The 15,757-nt window shown below is 50.6% G+C and overlaps 1 long non-coding RNA gene across 2 annotated transcripts in view; it reads right to left on the reverse strand.

The window, feature by feature from the left end:
- LOC141112157 (uncharacterized) overlaps positions 1-3,968 on the reverse strand; it is a 31,274-nt gene extending 27,306 nt beyond the window's left edge. Inside the window, exon 1 of one of the 2 annotated variants that reach the window (XR_012236533.1) lies at positions 3,822-3,968. This is a non-coding gene — a long non-coding RNA (uncharacterized lncRNA). The remainder of the gene's footprint in view (positions 1-3,821) is intronic. The other variant, XR_012236535.1, reaches the window with a different exon arrangement.
- Positions 3,969-15,757: the final 11,789 nt, after the last annotated feature.

Below are 15,757 nucleotides of genomic sequence, written 5' to 3' on the forward strand. Positions count from 1 at the left end.
TGACCAGATTGGGTATAAGAATGGCCTAAGCCCCCGTTCACATTGGGGCAACTTGTGCGATTTGAAAAAGTAGTTCCTGCACTGCTTATGGTGATTTCAGATGCGACTTGCATAGACATCTGTGCATGAAGCCGCACAGATGTCTTCCAAGTCACACCTGAAGATGCGCTCACATGCGGCTTTGAAATAATGCGATTTCAGATGAAGTTGCACGATTTCAAAGCCGCAGTCAATGTGAACTGGGACTCAAAGAGGATGAATAAACAGAACCACCCCTTGACCACCTACCTCTGAATGAACATAGCAGCTGCATCATTGACTACACATTGCCGTGACATCAATGCTTAAATTCACAGTGCCGCCATTAAACTTGCCCATTGATGTCACAGTAGCCGCAGCCACAAGCCAAATGCACAGATAATCAGAGACTGCAGATGGATTACAGGAGATAATCAGAGACTGCAGATGGATTACAGGAGATAATCAGAGACTGCGGATGCGACTACAGTAAATGACCAGAGACTGCGACTACAGGGAATGACCAGAGACTGCGGATGCGACTACAGGAAATGACCAGAGACTGCGGCTGCAACTACAGGAAATGACCAGAGACTGCGGCTGTGACTACAGGAAATGACCAGAGACTGCGGCTGCGACTATAGGAAAGGACCAGAGACTGCGACTGCGACTATAGGAAAGGACCAGAGACTGCGACTACAGGAAATGACCAGAGACTGCGGCTGTGACTAAAGGAAATGACCAGAGACTGTGGCTGTGACTACAGGAAAGGACCAGAGACTGCCAATGCGACTACAGGAAATGACCAGAGACTGCGGATGCGACTACAGGAAATGACCAGAGACTGCGATGCGACTACAGGAAATGACCAGAGACTGCGATGCGACTACAGGAAATGACTAGAGACTGCGGATGCGACTTCAGGAAATGACTAGACTCTGTGGATGTGACTACAGGAAATGACCAGAGACTGCGGATGCGACTACAGGGAATGACCAGAGACTACTGTCTACAGGCAGTGTGTATTTGCAGAAAGACCTACCTGGCCAGCAGGCTCACCTCCCACACTCAGAGGTCCAGGGGTGGGGCTTTCCTGATAGGGGAGGGGCTCTAAGTGGTCCATGGCGGGGCTCTCAGATGTACAGGGGAGGCACTCTCAGTGCTCCCTCTCTCCGAGCCTCCGAGCACATACAGGCTATATGGGGCAGGGCAGGGTCAGAGCGTCAATGGAGCTCCCGGCCCCGTCCCTCCCTGCTGACAGAGCCTCCCTCAGCCCAAGCCGAGCCCATCAGCCAGGCCGGCGCACCCCGGTGGTCGGCTGTTGTAACAGCAGGCGCAGGCAGCACACAACAACAGCATGTGTGAGTCAGTGCCTGCCGAGTGCGGCGATATAGTTGAAGCACACATAATATTACTACTTCTGTCCTGATGCTCTGGGGGGGTTTCAACCCCCAAAACCCCCCCCCCCTTATCTACGTCCCTGCTTACGTACAAGTATATCATGTTAGAGGCTACATAAACTACCCAAGCAATTTACATCCAATCAGGTAGTCTTTAAAGCTGGTCATAAATGGATCGAAATTCAGCCAGTTCAGCAGGGACCGGCCTAGATTCAATCCATGTATGGGCATCCTCGTTGTACACAAGTCGATACAATAATCGACCTTGTGTACAACCAGCCTGTTGGGTTTTTCCCAAACAATTAGTGCCAGCAACACTAATCGTGTTCTGCTGGCAGGGAAGGCTCCCCGCCAGCAGAACACAATAGCGCAGAAGAAGGGATTCCCCCATCAAAATCGACTGTGCTGATGGAGGAATCAAGCAATAATATGTCCTTCCACCCGTGGAAGGAAAGAAAATTGCAAAATGTATGGCCTACTTAACCACTTGCCGACTGTGTCACACAGATATACTGTGGCACAATGGCTCTCATGGGCGAAAACCTGTACAGGTACGTCCTACCTGTTTTCGGCACCAGAGGGTGCGTACGCGTGCCTGTTGCAGGGTGGGGGATCTGATGCGCGTGGCTGGAGCCATATTGTTTGTTCCTACTAATTAGGAAAAACAATATGGCTCCTCTCCTAGTCACTCCCATCCCCAAACAGTTAGAACATCCTGAGGGAACACACATTTAACCCCTTGATTGCCCACTAGTGTTAACCCCTTCCCTGCCAGTGACATTTACACAGTAATCAGTGCATTTTTATAGCACTGATCGCTGTATGACAATGACAAAATGACAATGGTCCCAAAAAGTTTTAAAAGTCTCTGATCTGTCTGTCGCAATGTCGCAGTACTGCTAAAAATCGCAGATCACCACCATTACTAGTAAAAAAAAATAATAATAATAAAAATGCCAGAAATCTCTCCCATAGTTTGCAGACGCTATAATTTTTGCTCAAACCAATCAATATACGCTTATTGCATTTTTTTTTTACCCAAAATATGTAGAAGAATATTTATTGACCAAAACTGATGAAGAAATTTGTTTTTTAAAAAAAACTTGGGGGATATTTATTATAGCAAAAAGTAAAAAATATATATATTTTTTCAAAATTGTTGCTCTTTTATTGCTTATAGCGCAAAAAATAAAAACCGCAGAGGTGATCAAATACCACCAAAAGAAAGCTCTATTTGTGAGAAAAAAAAGGAGATTGTACAATCAGACATGAAACGTGTGGTGAGCTTTGGATGTATTGCTAGAATAAAGCTGGTCTTTAGCTATGCACACACGATAGGATTTTCCGACAACAAAACCGTGGGTTTTTTTCAGACGGATGTTGGCTCAAACTTGTCTTGCATACACACGGTCACACAAATCTTGTCAGAAATTTCGAACGTCAAGAACGCGGTGACGTACAACACGTATGACGAGCCAAGAAAAATGAAGTTCAATAGCCAGTGCGGCTCTTCTGCTTGATTCCGAGCATGCGTGGACTTTTGCGCGTCGGAATTGTGTACACACGCTCAGAATTTTCTGACAACAAGTCTTGTTGTCGGAAAATTTGAGAACCTGCTCTCAAATATTTGTTGGCAGAAATTCCGCCAACAAATTTTCAAAGGAGCATACACACGGTTGGACTTTCTGACAACAAGCTCACATCCAACATTTGGTGTCGGAAAAAAATCCTATCGTGTGTACGGCCCATTACATGGTTTGAAATTCAGCCGGTTCAGCAGGGATGGTCATGGCCACGGTCGTTGAACAGAATTCGATCTATCGATTGGCTTCTGTTCAACCGCCCTGTTGACAAAAATAAAAAGGTTCAATCGCTGCTGTAGGCTATAGCTGGCAGCGCTGATCAGTTTATTCTGACAGTAGAGAGGTATCCCCACTGTCATAATACAATGACACAGCAGGGAGGATTCCTCCTCAAATGTGTGGATGAGGGAATCGGGTCCGTTCTTTCGTTTCAACCTGCTGGTTAAAACGGACTCATCTATGACCAGCCTGACACTTGTCTCTGATGCACATGGTGAGGAATGAAAATCGAAAAAAATCACTTGTATACTTTGTGGTAGGTAGGTGACCTGAAAGATGACAGCCTGCAGATGCCTCATTTATCAGGCAGAGAACATAACAAGCCCATATCCTTATAAATCCTATAAACTGCTGAACAGAGAGGCTCTTCTTCAGTGGAGGCTTCCAACAGCCGTTCATGGAGCAGAACTAAACAGGCAGCTCATTGATGGGAAAAAAGCATTGAGTACTATGCCTGGAAGGTGGTCTGGCACTGTACACTTTGTTCACAATTAAAGCCGTATTAAACCCCAAATCAAAAATGTAATATTTTGCAGCTTACCAATCATTAGATGTAGTGGTTGCATTTGTTTTCTTCTTTTAGTTATTTTTCTCTCTGATTTCACCTGGTGATCTGGCCAGTAATACACCTCCTGTAATAGAGTGCTCCCATTCTGGATGAAGGAGCACAGGAGGCACCTTTGGACAGCAGCATTGTCAGTCTGGGGGGAAAGAAGCGTTAGATGTACTAGCAGATTTAAATACACAAACTGAAGCCAAACTCCAGCTCACACTTTATAAGCAGTTACAGCAAAACAATTGTCCCCTGTCAGCAGTGTTTGTGTTGATGGGGGAATCATGCGAATTTTCACTGTGTATGGCCTGGCTAAGGAAAGGTAATCTGCAATGTATAAAAAGAATAGGCTGCACGATTGTGATCCAAAATCCTTTATTGGGACATCCCAGAGTGACACCACAAGACCAGAGTCCCCGGTAGACGCGTTTCACACGATTATAAGTGCGTAGTCATTACAATGATACTGGTGTAATGACTAAGCAGTGGATTGCTGTCTCCCAGGGGCATGCTGTGTTATTTGTATCCTTAATATACAGCGATGGGCTTTTGGGCTGTATTTAGCCATCCGCAATGCTGAGATTAAACCCAGGATTCAGTGTGGGATACCCTTTGATGGCCCTCTTCCCTTCGATGGCCGTTCCCATAATCAGGAATACTATTTACATGCCCCTGTTTATATTCAGCTATACCAAATATACTTTCTAACTTCTGAGTGAACTCACTCACCCTATAGTGACTTACATGATGTTGCATTTCAAAACAAGATAAAGAGACATACTCTCTTATCTGTCTCGTCTGTGAACCTTGGCCGTGTCCTGAGGAAGCCTAACGGCGAAACGCGTAGACATACAAGGGCTCACTGCACAATAATCATAGATGCATATATGTTACAACTTTCATTCCTGTTTTTTATATATTTGTAATTCTCAATAAATTTTTATTTATACTGTTATATCTTCTCCACTGTTTTTTAGCCTAAAAAGTCTGCTTCCCTGGTAATACTCAGTACTACCTTATTTCGTATCTTTTTAGGGAATTTCACCCTCTCTATTTGTCCTGACAACTGTTGTTACTGCGACTAAAAATGAGAGAGAAACCAAAACTTGTTGTCCCCAGAACAATAGGAGGAAAATCCTTCAAAACTTTAGAGACTTCCCGTACATCTACAGTACAGGAAGTGAAGGGAAATGTCTCCAATGGGATGCAGACGGCAAGACCTCACAGGGGGTTTAATAATTTCCCACGAGAAAAAACGTTTTGGGCAGAGGGCAGCACAGTGGCTTTGTGGTTAGAACTTATACCTTGCAGCACTGAGGTCCTTGGTTCACATCCTGGCCAGAACGCTGTCTGCATGGAGTCTGCACATTCTTTTCCCACACTCCCAAGATGTGCTGGTAGGTTCCTGCCTAAATTGGTGCTAGTTTGTTCATACACATAGGACAATAGATAGGGATCTTAGATTGTAAGCTTCTTGAGCACAGGGACTGATATAATTGCGCGGTATTTAAAGCTTTCTAGAAATTGTGGGTGCTGTATAGATACCTGTAAAAAAAAAAGAACAGTGAATCTTGATCAGTTACATTGTTGTCCTTAGAATACATTGCACCATTGGGGGTTATTTACTAAAGTAAAATCCACTTTGCACTACGAGTGCACTTGGAAGTGCAGTCGCTGTAGATCTGAGGGGGACATGCAAGGAAAATAAAAAACAGCATTTTAGCTTGCACATGAGTGGATAATAAAATCAGCAGAGCTTCCCCTCATTTCAGATCTACCCCTCAGATTTACAGCGACTGCACTTCCAAGTGCACTAGTAGTGCACAGTGGATTTGACTTTAGTAAATCAACCCCATTGCTTCTGTTCGCTCTGTGTAGCGATGTAACATGACTCTGTGACAGCTGGGAGCCTGTAACCCATCCCAAGGTCTGTCTAGTAAATTAGCCATTTCCAAACAAATGTGGTGACACTATGCTTGTTTAGTCAAGCTGTTTAAAAGCTGTCAATATAAAAGACACACATGAAGGTATGTGTCAGCATCGAACAGTGTATTACCAGTACCCGGGGGTATAAGGTTTACATGAACGGCTCAATGGTTACATACAGATAAAAGGAAAATAATCTTAGAAGTATTGTATATTCGGTGCACAACCTCTAATGTACATGGCATATTTCAAGGGGCACAACTACATATCAGGGTTCCTGTAGTAAAATTCTAAAGGGGGCCTCCAGATACCTTTTTTGTGGCACCTAGCACCATCAACTGAAGATACTGCCATTAAACTTAAAGTGTTACTGAACCCAGGACCCTGCATTCACTATATCTGGTCTCCCACAGTACACAGAACATGGAAATGCGGTTATTTTAGTAAATATAAACTGCTAAATATTGTTTCTTATCAGCAGTCTTGTGACTTCTATCAGTGTCCAGCCGAGCACTGGTTAAATCTTGTAGGAGGAGTTTTCATTCTACTCTGACTGTCCTATGAGGCTGCATACCCCTGACCCTCTGTCTGGACAGTGCTGATTGTCCCTGTGCTGATCACATGCACCCCCCCCCCCCAAAAAAAAAAACTCTCTAGCAATGCACACTAATCTGAGTATGTGCAGAGTGCCCCCAAGCAGATGGATTGGGGATTGGGGACAGTGTAAGAAGAGGAGGATCAGAGAAGACAGGATCAAAGAGCCTTTTTACACAATGCAGATGATTAACCCCTTAGGTTCCACAGTGAGAATAACAAGCATGCTTTACTGCATATACAGACTGATATTACTGTTGTGGGTTTAGTAACACTTTAACATAAATATGCCTAAAGCCTCTATCAGACATCCATTCTTTTATTCTGATTAGCACAGGATTGGTGAACAGATCGTCTGCTGTATCTTAACAAAAGGGAACAGATATCTCTTTTGTAGAAATCCATGTCTGCTCATTTCTTTCCAGTGGCTTGTGAATGGAGATAAACAGACCCATGTTATGGGCAGGTGAATGTAAACGAACATCATGTTTAGGTCCAAAAAAAATGGAAAAGGATGCAAACCTTTTCCATTTTTTTTTTTTTGGATCTAGGTGGTCTTGGAGGTAATTGGGTGTACAGTAACATTGAGTTTCCAATCAGATTCACTTGAAAACTAACAGAGGGATCTGATCAGACCACTATTGTGAAAGGACCCCAAGGCTTTATATACATTGCTGAACAGGGGCCCTACAGCATGAAGAACCTGCGCATTCACTTTCCTGGGACCCACAGCTGCCGTGTGTAGCTGCCCATTGAGATGAATCAGAAGTTGTAGCTGCACACCATTAGGCCATGTTGACACTGATCCGACACGGAAGCCGCAAGACCTTCGATCCGACTTTGCCCTGCGACTTCAGGTCCAACTTCCATGCGACTTCAATGAACGGGATCCGATTTTGATCTGACTTTGAGATGATTGCGAATTGTACTTTGACCAATCAAAACTATTCCTTTGACCCATCATGCCTGGGTCCGTGTTGTCACAAGGGGCCCCATAGCTATATAAGAACTGTCAGACACCGGAGCTCACAGAACGGCGGGAGCCATCGTTGGAGGAGGAACTTTTTTTTTATTCTCAGTGGGTCGGCAGCGGAGGAGGAGGTAGACATGGGTGGAAGAAGTGGAGAGATAAGACATGGGTGGAGGAAGCGGAGAGAGAAAACATGGGTGGGGGAAGCGGAGGGCGAAGACATGGGTGGGGAAAGCGGAGAGAGAAAACATGGGTGGGGGAAGCGGAGGGAGAAGACATGGGTAGGGGAAGCGGAGGGAGAAGACATGGGTGGAGGAAGCGGAGGGAGAAGGCATGGGTGGAGGAAGCGGAGGGAGAAGACATGGGTGGAGGAAGCGGAGGGAGAAGACATGGGTGGGGGAAGCGGAGGGAGAAGACATGGGTGGGGGAAGCGGAGGGAGAAGACATGGGTGGGGGAAGCGTAGAGAGAAGACATGGGTGGGGGAAGCGTAGAGAGAAGACATGGGTGGGGGAAGCAGAGAGAGAAGACATGGGTGGGGAAGCAGGGGGGGAAGACATGGGTGGGGGAAGCGGAGGGAGAAGACATGGGTGGGGGAAGCGGAGGGAGAAGACATGGGTGGGGGAAGCGGAGGAAGAAGACATGGGTGGAGGAAGCGGAGAGAGAAAACATGGGTGGGGGAAGCGGAGGGCGAAGACATGGGTGGGGAAAGCGGAGAGAGAAAACATGGGTGGGGGAAGCGGAGGGAGAAGACATGGGTGGAGGAAGCGGAGGGAGAAGGCATGGGTGGAGGAAGCGGAGGGAGAAGGCATGGGTGGAGGAAGCGGAGGGAGAAGACATGGGTGGAGGAAGTGGAGGGAGAAGACATGGGTGGGGGAAGCGGAGGGAGAAGACATGGGTGGGGGAAGCGGAGGGAGAAGACATGGGTGGGGGAAGCGTAGAGAGAAGACATGGGTGGGGGAAGCAGAGAGAGAAGACATAGGTGGGGAAGCAGGGGGGGAAGACATGGGTGGGGGAAGCGGAGGGAGAAGACATGGGTGGGGGAAGCGGAGGGAGAAGACATGGGTGGGGGAAGCGGAGGGAGAAGACATGGGTGGGGGAAGCGGAGGGAGAAGACATGGGTGGGGGAAGCGGAGGGAGAAGACATGGGTGGGGGAAGCGTAGAGAGAAGACATGGGTGGGGAAAGCGGAGAGAGAAAACATGGGTGGGGGAAGCGGAGGGAGAAGACATGGGTAGGGGAAGCGGAGGGAGAAGACATGGGTGGGGGAAACGGAGGGAGAAGACATGGGTGGGGGAAGCGGAGGGAGAAGACATGGGTGGGGGAAGCGGAGGGAGAAGACATGGTGGGGGAAGCGGAGGGAGAAGACATGGGTGGGGAAGCAGGGGGGGAAGATCGTTGGAGGAGGAACTTTTTTTTTTATTCTCAGTGGGTCGGCAGCGGAGGAGGAGGTAGACATGGGTGGAAGAAGCGGAGAGATAAGACATGGGTGGAGGAAGCGGAGAGAGAAAACATGGGTGGGGGAAGCGGAGGGCGAAGACATGGGTGGGGAAAGCGGAGAGAGAAAACATGGGTGGGGGAAGCGGAGGGAGAAGACATGGGTAGGGGAAGCGGAGGGAGAAGACATGGGTGGAGGAAGCGGAGGGAGAAGGCATGGGTGGAGGAAGCGGAGGGAGAAGACATGGGTGGAGGAAGCGGAGGGAGAAGACATGGGTGGGGGAAGCGGAGGGAGAAGACATGGGTGGGGGAAGCGGAGGGAGAAGACATGGGTGGGGGAAGCGTAGAGAGAAGACATGGGTGGGGGAAGCAGAGAGAGAAGACATGGGTGGGGAAGCAGGGGGGGAAGACATGGGTGGGGGAAGCGGAGGGAGAAGACATGGGTGGGGGAAGCGGAGGAAGAAGACATGGGTGGAGGAAGCGGAGAGAGAAAACATGGGTGGGGGAAGCGGAGGGCGAAGACATGGGTGGGGAAAGCGGAGAGAGAAAACATGGGTGGGGGAAGCGGAGGGAGAAGACATGGGTAGGGGAAGCGGAGGGAGAAGACATGGGTGGAGGAAGCGGAGGGAGAAGGCATGGGTGGAGGAAGCGGAGGGAGAAGACATGGGTGGAGGAAGCGGAGGGAGAAGACATGGGTGGGGGAAGCAGAGGGAGAAGACATGGGTGGGGGAAGCGGAGGGAGAAGACATGGGTGGGGGAAGCGTAGAGAGAAGACATGGGTGGGGGAAGCAGAGAGAGAAGACATGGGTGGGGAAGCAGGGGGGGAAGACATGGGTGGGGGAAGCGGAGGGAGAAGACATGGGTGGGGGAAGCGGAGGAAGAAGACATGGGTGGGGGAAGCGGAGGGAGAAGACATGGGTCGGGGAAGTGGAGGGAGAAGACATGGATGGGGAAGAGGGGGGGAAGACAGGGGTGGGGGAAGCGGAGGGAGAAGACATGGGTGGGGAAGCAGGGGGGGAAGACATGGGTGGGGAAGCAGGGGGGGAAGACATGGGTGGGGGAAGCAGGGGGAGAAGACGGGTGGGGGGAGCGGAGGGAGAAGACATGGGTGGGGAAGCAGAGGGGGAAGATATGGGTGGGGGAAGCGGAGGGAGAAGACATGGGTGGGGGAAGCAGAGGGAGAAGACATGGGTGGGGGAAGCAGAGGGAGAAGACATGGGTGGGGGAAGCGTAGAGAGAAGACATGGGTGGGGGAAGCAGAGAGAGAAGACATGGGTGGGGAAGCAGGGGGGGAAGACATGGGTGGGGGAAGCGGAGGGAGAAGACATGGGTGGGGGAAGCGGAGGGAGAAGACATGGGTGGGGGAAGCGTAGAGAGAAGACATGGGTGGGGGAAGCAGAGCGAGAAGACATGGGTGGGGGAAGCGGAGGGAGAAGACATGGGTGGGGGAAGCGGAGGGAGAAGACATGGGTGGGGGAAGCGGAGGGAGAAGACATGGGTGGGGGAAGCGGAGGGAGAAGACATGGGTGGGGGAAGCGGAGGGAGAAGACATGGGTGGGGGAAGCGTAGAGAGAAGACATGGGTGGGGGAAGCAGAGAGAGAAGACATGGGTGGGGAAGCAGGGGGGGAAGACATGGGTGGGGGAAGCGGAGGGAGAAGACATGGGTGGGGGAAGCGGAGGGAGAAGACATGGGTGGGGGAAGCGGAGGGAGAAGACATGGGTGGGGAAGCAGGGGGGGAAGACAGGGGTGGGGGAAGCGGAGGGAGAAGACATGGGTGGGGAAGCAGGGGGGGAAGACATGGGTGGGGAAGCAGGGGGGGAAGACATGGGTGGGGGAAGCGGAGGGAGAAGACATGGGTGGGAAAGCAGGGGGGGAAGACATGGGTGGGGGAAGCGGAGGGAGAAGACATGGGTGGGGGAAGCGGAGGGAGAAGACATGGGTGGGGGAAGCGGAGGGAGAAGACATGGGTGGGGAAGCAGGGGGGGAAGACATGGGTGGGGGAAGCGGAGGGAGAAGACATGGGTGGGGGAAGCGGAGGGAGAAGACATGGGTGGGGGAAGCGGAGGGAGAAGACATGGGTGGGGAAGCAGGGGGGGAAGACATGGGTGGGGGAAGCGGAGGGAGAAGACATGGGTGGGGGAAGCGGAGGGAGAAGACATGGGTGGGGGAAGCGGAGGGAGAAGACATGGGTGGGGGAAGCGTAGAGAGAAGACATGGGTGGGGGAAGCAGAGAGAGAAGACATGGGTGGGGAAGCAGGGGGGAAGACATGGGTGGGGGAAGCGGAGGGAGAAGACATGGGTGGGGGAAGCGGAGGGAGAAGACATGGGTGGGGGAAGCGTAGAGAGAAGACATGGGTGGGGGAAGCAGAGAGAGAAGACATGGGTGGGGAAGCAGGGGGGAAGACATGGGTGGGGGAAGCGGAGGGAGAAGACATGGGTGGGGGAAGCGGAGGGAGAAGACATGGGTGGGGGAAGCGGCGGGAGAAGACATGGGTGGGGGAAGCGGAGGGAGAAGACATGGGTGGGGAAGCAGGGGGGGAAGACAGGGGTGGGGGAAGCGGAGGGAGAAGACATGGGTGGGGAAGCAGGGGGGAAGACATGGGTGGGGAAGCAGGGGGGAAGACATGGGTGGGGAAGCAGGGGGGGAAAACATGGGTGGGGGAAGCGGAGGGAGAAGACGGGTGGGGGGAGCGGAGGGAGAAGACATGGGTGGGGAAGCAGGGGGGGAAGACATGGGTGGAGGAAGCGGAGGGAGAAGACATGGGTGGGGGAAGCGGAGGGAGAAGACATGGGTGGGGGAAGCAGGGGGGGAAGACAGGGGTGGGGGAAGCGGAGGGAGAAGACATGGGTGGGGAAGCAGGGGGGGAAGACATGGGTGGGGAAGCAGGGGGGGAAGACATGGGTGGGGGAAGCGGAGGGAGAAGACATGGGTGGGAAAGCAGGGGGGGAAGACATGGGTGGGGGAAGCGGAGGGAGAAGACATGGGTGGGGGAAGCGGAGGGAGAAGACATGGGTGGGGGAAGCGGAGGGAGAAGACATGGGTGGGGAAGCAGGGGGGGAAGACATGGGTGGGGGAAGCGGAGGGAGAAGACATGGGTGGGGGAAGCGGAGGGAGAAGACATGGGTGGGGGAAGCGGAGGGAGAAGACATGGGTGGGGAAGCAGGGGGGGAAGACATGGGTGGGGGAAGCGGAGGGAGAAGACATGGGTGGGGGAAGCGGAGGGAGAAGACATGGGTGGGGGAAGCGGAGGGAGAAGACATGGGTGGGGGAAGCGTAGAGAGAAGACATGGGTGGGGGAAGCAGAGAGAGAAGACATGGGTGGGGAAGCAGGGGGGAAGACATGGGTGGGGGAAGCGGAGGGAGAAGACATGGGTGGGGGAAGCGGAGGGAGAAGACATGGGTGGGGGAAGCGTAGAGAGAAGACATGGGTGGGGGAAGCAGAGAGAGAAGACATGGGTGGGGAAGCAGGGGGGAAGACATGGGTGGGGGAAGCGGAGGGAGAAGACATGGGTGGGGGAAGCGGAGGGAGAAGACATGGGTGGGGGAAGCGGCGGGAGAAGACATGGGTGGGGGAAGCGGAGGGAGAAGACATGGGTGGGGAAGCAGGGGGGGAAGACAGGGGTGGGGGAAGCGGAGGGAGAAGACATGGGTGGGGAAGCAGGGGGGAAGACATGGGTGGGGAAGCAGGGGGGAAGACATGGGTGGGGAAGCAGGGGGGGAAAACATGGGTGGGGGAAGCGGAGGGAGAAGACGGGTGGGGGGAGCGGAGGGAGAAGACATGGGTGGGGAAGCAGGGGGGGAAGACATGGGTGGAGGAAGCGGAGGGAGAAGACATGGGTGGGGGAAGCGGAGGGAGAAGACATGGGTGGGGGAAGCGGAGGGAGAAGACATGGGTTGGGGAAGCAGGGGGGGAAGACAGGGGTGGGGGAAGCGGAGGGAGAAGACATGGGTGGGGGAAGCGGAGGGAGAAGACATGGGTGGGGAAGCAGGGGGGGAAGACACGGGTGGGGAAGCAGGGGGGGAAGACATGGGTGGGGAAGCAGGGGGGGAAGACATGGGTGGGGGAAGCGGAGGGAGAAGACGGGTGGGGGGAGCGGAGGTCAAAAACCGTCTCATGTTTTTTGTACCACTACACTGCTTTTTGCAATGCATGTGGTTGCTGTGCAGGCTTTTTAAGGTTCATACAGGCAGCAAGGAGGAGGCATAATGCCTCTTCACCGCCTGTAAAAAAAAGCATTTCACCATGGATTGCTCTTCAGAGGGCTAATGCTAGTTTACAATCCACACCACAATTACTATATAAACTAACAAATTTGAAAACACAAATTAGTTAACAATGTTTAGCACATAATATCTTAGACACAGTCCATAGACAGGAAGTTTTGCAACATACAAAAGCATATGCACATAATTGTGCAGCCAACTTTTGTTATGAAATAGAACATAAAGGGTCTATTTATATAATTTTATAAAACATTTGTTGGATGAATGTGACTAGCATTTTTCTAGGCTGCATGAATTTTCCCCATATTTTCTCCAATACTATGATTTGCTACGATTGTCATCGCCATCTAGTGGTAAACTGTATTTCAGAAAAATATACCACATGTTGGCCTTTAGATGGAGCTCATAATCATTGGATGACATAGTATAAGAAAAAATACGGGGGAAATTTATGCCGCCTGGTCGAATGTTTGTGACCTCCGTCCAATTAATGTTTTATAAATAGACCCCAAAGTGTTTTGCAGTATTTACCACATCAAAGAAGGGAGAAGGAAAAAAGCCCAGAACCCCAAAATCTCTATAGCTCTCGGGCTTTACTTACCATATTTCAGTCATGCAGACCCCTCACCGCCCCAATTCACCACCCCAATATACTACTATGCCAAAAATCTGACAAGACTAGAATCACTGCAGTGCATTAAGTAGTTATTGAGGAATCCAACCATGTCGTCTAAATTTTTTAGAACTTTCCTGGGCAGCCTCTCTGACTTTATTTAAATGGGAACTGATTCATCTAGGGAATCTGAGAGTGGTGGAAGCACATTTGGACTTTTGTGGTTTCATATAATTTAATACGATTTAACAATTATTAATACCCCTGGATAAAATTACGCTATAACCCAAATACAATTTTTTTTTTCTGATATAGAAACCTCAGCTGTCTTTACTATCTATAAAGGCTGTAATAGGCATAGAGGGTTAATTTCAGAGTGGCTGGACTGTATTGGCAGTTCTGAAGGTAATAAATCTACATCGCTAAGACAGCATGCTGAGATCTGTGACTAGGGAGGCTGATCAGTTCTTCTAGACTACAAACTTAACAATTGAATTTGCCTCCAGGAACCTTCCTAACGGGGCCTCTGACTCTAACCCCCAGGCCCATAGCAGCTGCTTGGTTGGTGTGGGCTGCTATGGTTATTGTTACCCAACACTTCACATTTCTAGAAAATATCTTCAATAGCCTCCAGGTAAGAATGTGCAGGCCTGGACTTCCATTGCACAAGACACTTGCAATCCACCACAGAGATGGCATAACAGATATGTGGTGTAGTGACATTTTAAGGCTTTGTTTCCAGTGTACTAAGATAGATCACTGCAACATTCTTGTAGAGGAAGGCTCCAACCGACATTCTTAAAGGGTTAGTTCATCCTTACCAAAAAAACTGCCTATGCAAATAAGGGGCGCCTGTAAATGAAAACAAACTGCAGCTTTGACTAAAGTTGAGTAATCTCCTTGTTATAGGTGTTGGCCATTTACCTATGTGATGCTACCCCCATAGGAGACACTGCATAGAAATGGTTCTATGGTCTTTGCCTTGACCTTCTCAAGAACTTCATCTCCTCTGACACACCAGGTTGAGTGTACAAACATACAATATGGCAGCAAATCACTGAAAGTAATACTTAGTACCCAATAGTAGTGTCATATCAAAGAAAATAGGCACCAAACCAGGTAGTAAGAGCAAACTTAAAGTGATTGTAAAGCTTTTTTTTAAAATAACAAACATGTCATACTTTACTCCACTGTGCAGCTTGTTTTGCACAGAATGGCCTTGAACCTTGTCTTCTGGGGTCCCTCGGCAGCTCTCACGGCTCCTCCCCACATCAGATAACCCCCTAGGAGAAGTGCTCTCCGGGGGGTTACCTTGAGGGCACGCTCCCGAGTCCAGCATTTGCGTCCATAGACACGAATGCCGGACTCGGCCCCGCCCCCCGGCACCCACATCATTGGATTTGATTGACAACAGCGGGAGCCAATGGCTGCGCTGCTATCAATCTACCCAATCAAGAGCAGGGCCCCCGTGGAGAGAGGGACAGCGCGTCACCGCCGAGTGAATTCCAGGGCTCAGGTAAGTAAAACGGGGGGGCTGGGGGGCCGGTGACTGGCAGAAGTTTTTTCACCTTAATGCATAGGATACATTAAGGTGAAAAAACACAAGGGTTTACAACCCCTTTAATAGATTGTCGCCACATATGGTTGGTAATTGGGCAAGCGTAAATGAGTTAACAATAGTAGGGAATAATTATTATGGGAGGGGCTGTCCTTTGAGATGTTCTTCTGCCGGCTGTTATCGGGCCCTTTAAGAGCTTCTTTGTACTTAAAGTGATTCTAAAGGCAGAAGGTTTTTTTATCTTAATGCATTCTATGCATTAAGATAAAAAACCTTCTGTGTGCAGCAGCCCCCCTCAGCCCCCCTAATACTTACCTGAGCCCCACCTCGATCCAGCGATGTGCATGAGTGCCTCGGTCATCCAGGACTCTCCCTCCTGATTGCTTGAGACACAGCAGTGGCGCTGTTGGTTGCCGCTGCTATCACTCAAAGTCAGTTAGCCAATGGGGAGAGAGGGGGTACACCTGGTGTTCTGCTCTCAGTGGCTCAGTCCCTGCTAGCAGTATCAGCAATGGGTGAATAGCCTTCTTACCAGTCCCCAGGATGCTGCGGCGACCCCTCTCTGTAAAAGTGGGGGGCCCCTTAGTCTCTCCCTGAAAGCC

This window comes from Aquarana catesbeiana, linkage group LG11 (assembly GCF_042186555.1).
Source record: "Aquarana catesbeiana isolate 2022-GZ linkage group LG11, ASM4218655v1, whole genome shotgun sequence".
Lineage (NCBI taxonomy): Eukaryota > Metazoa > Chordata > Amphibia > Anura > Ranidae > Aquarana > Aquarana catesbeiana.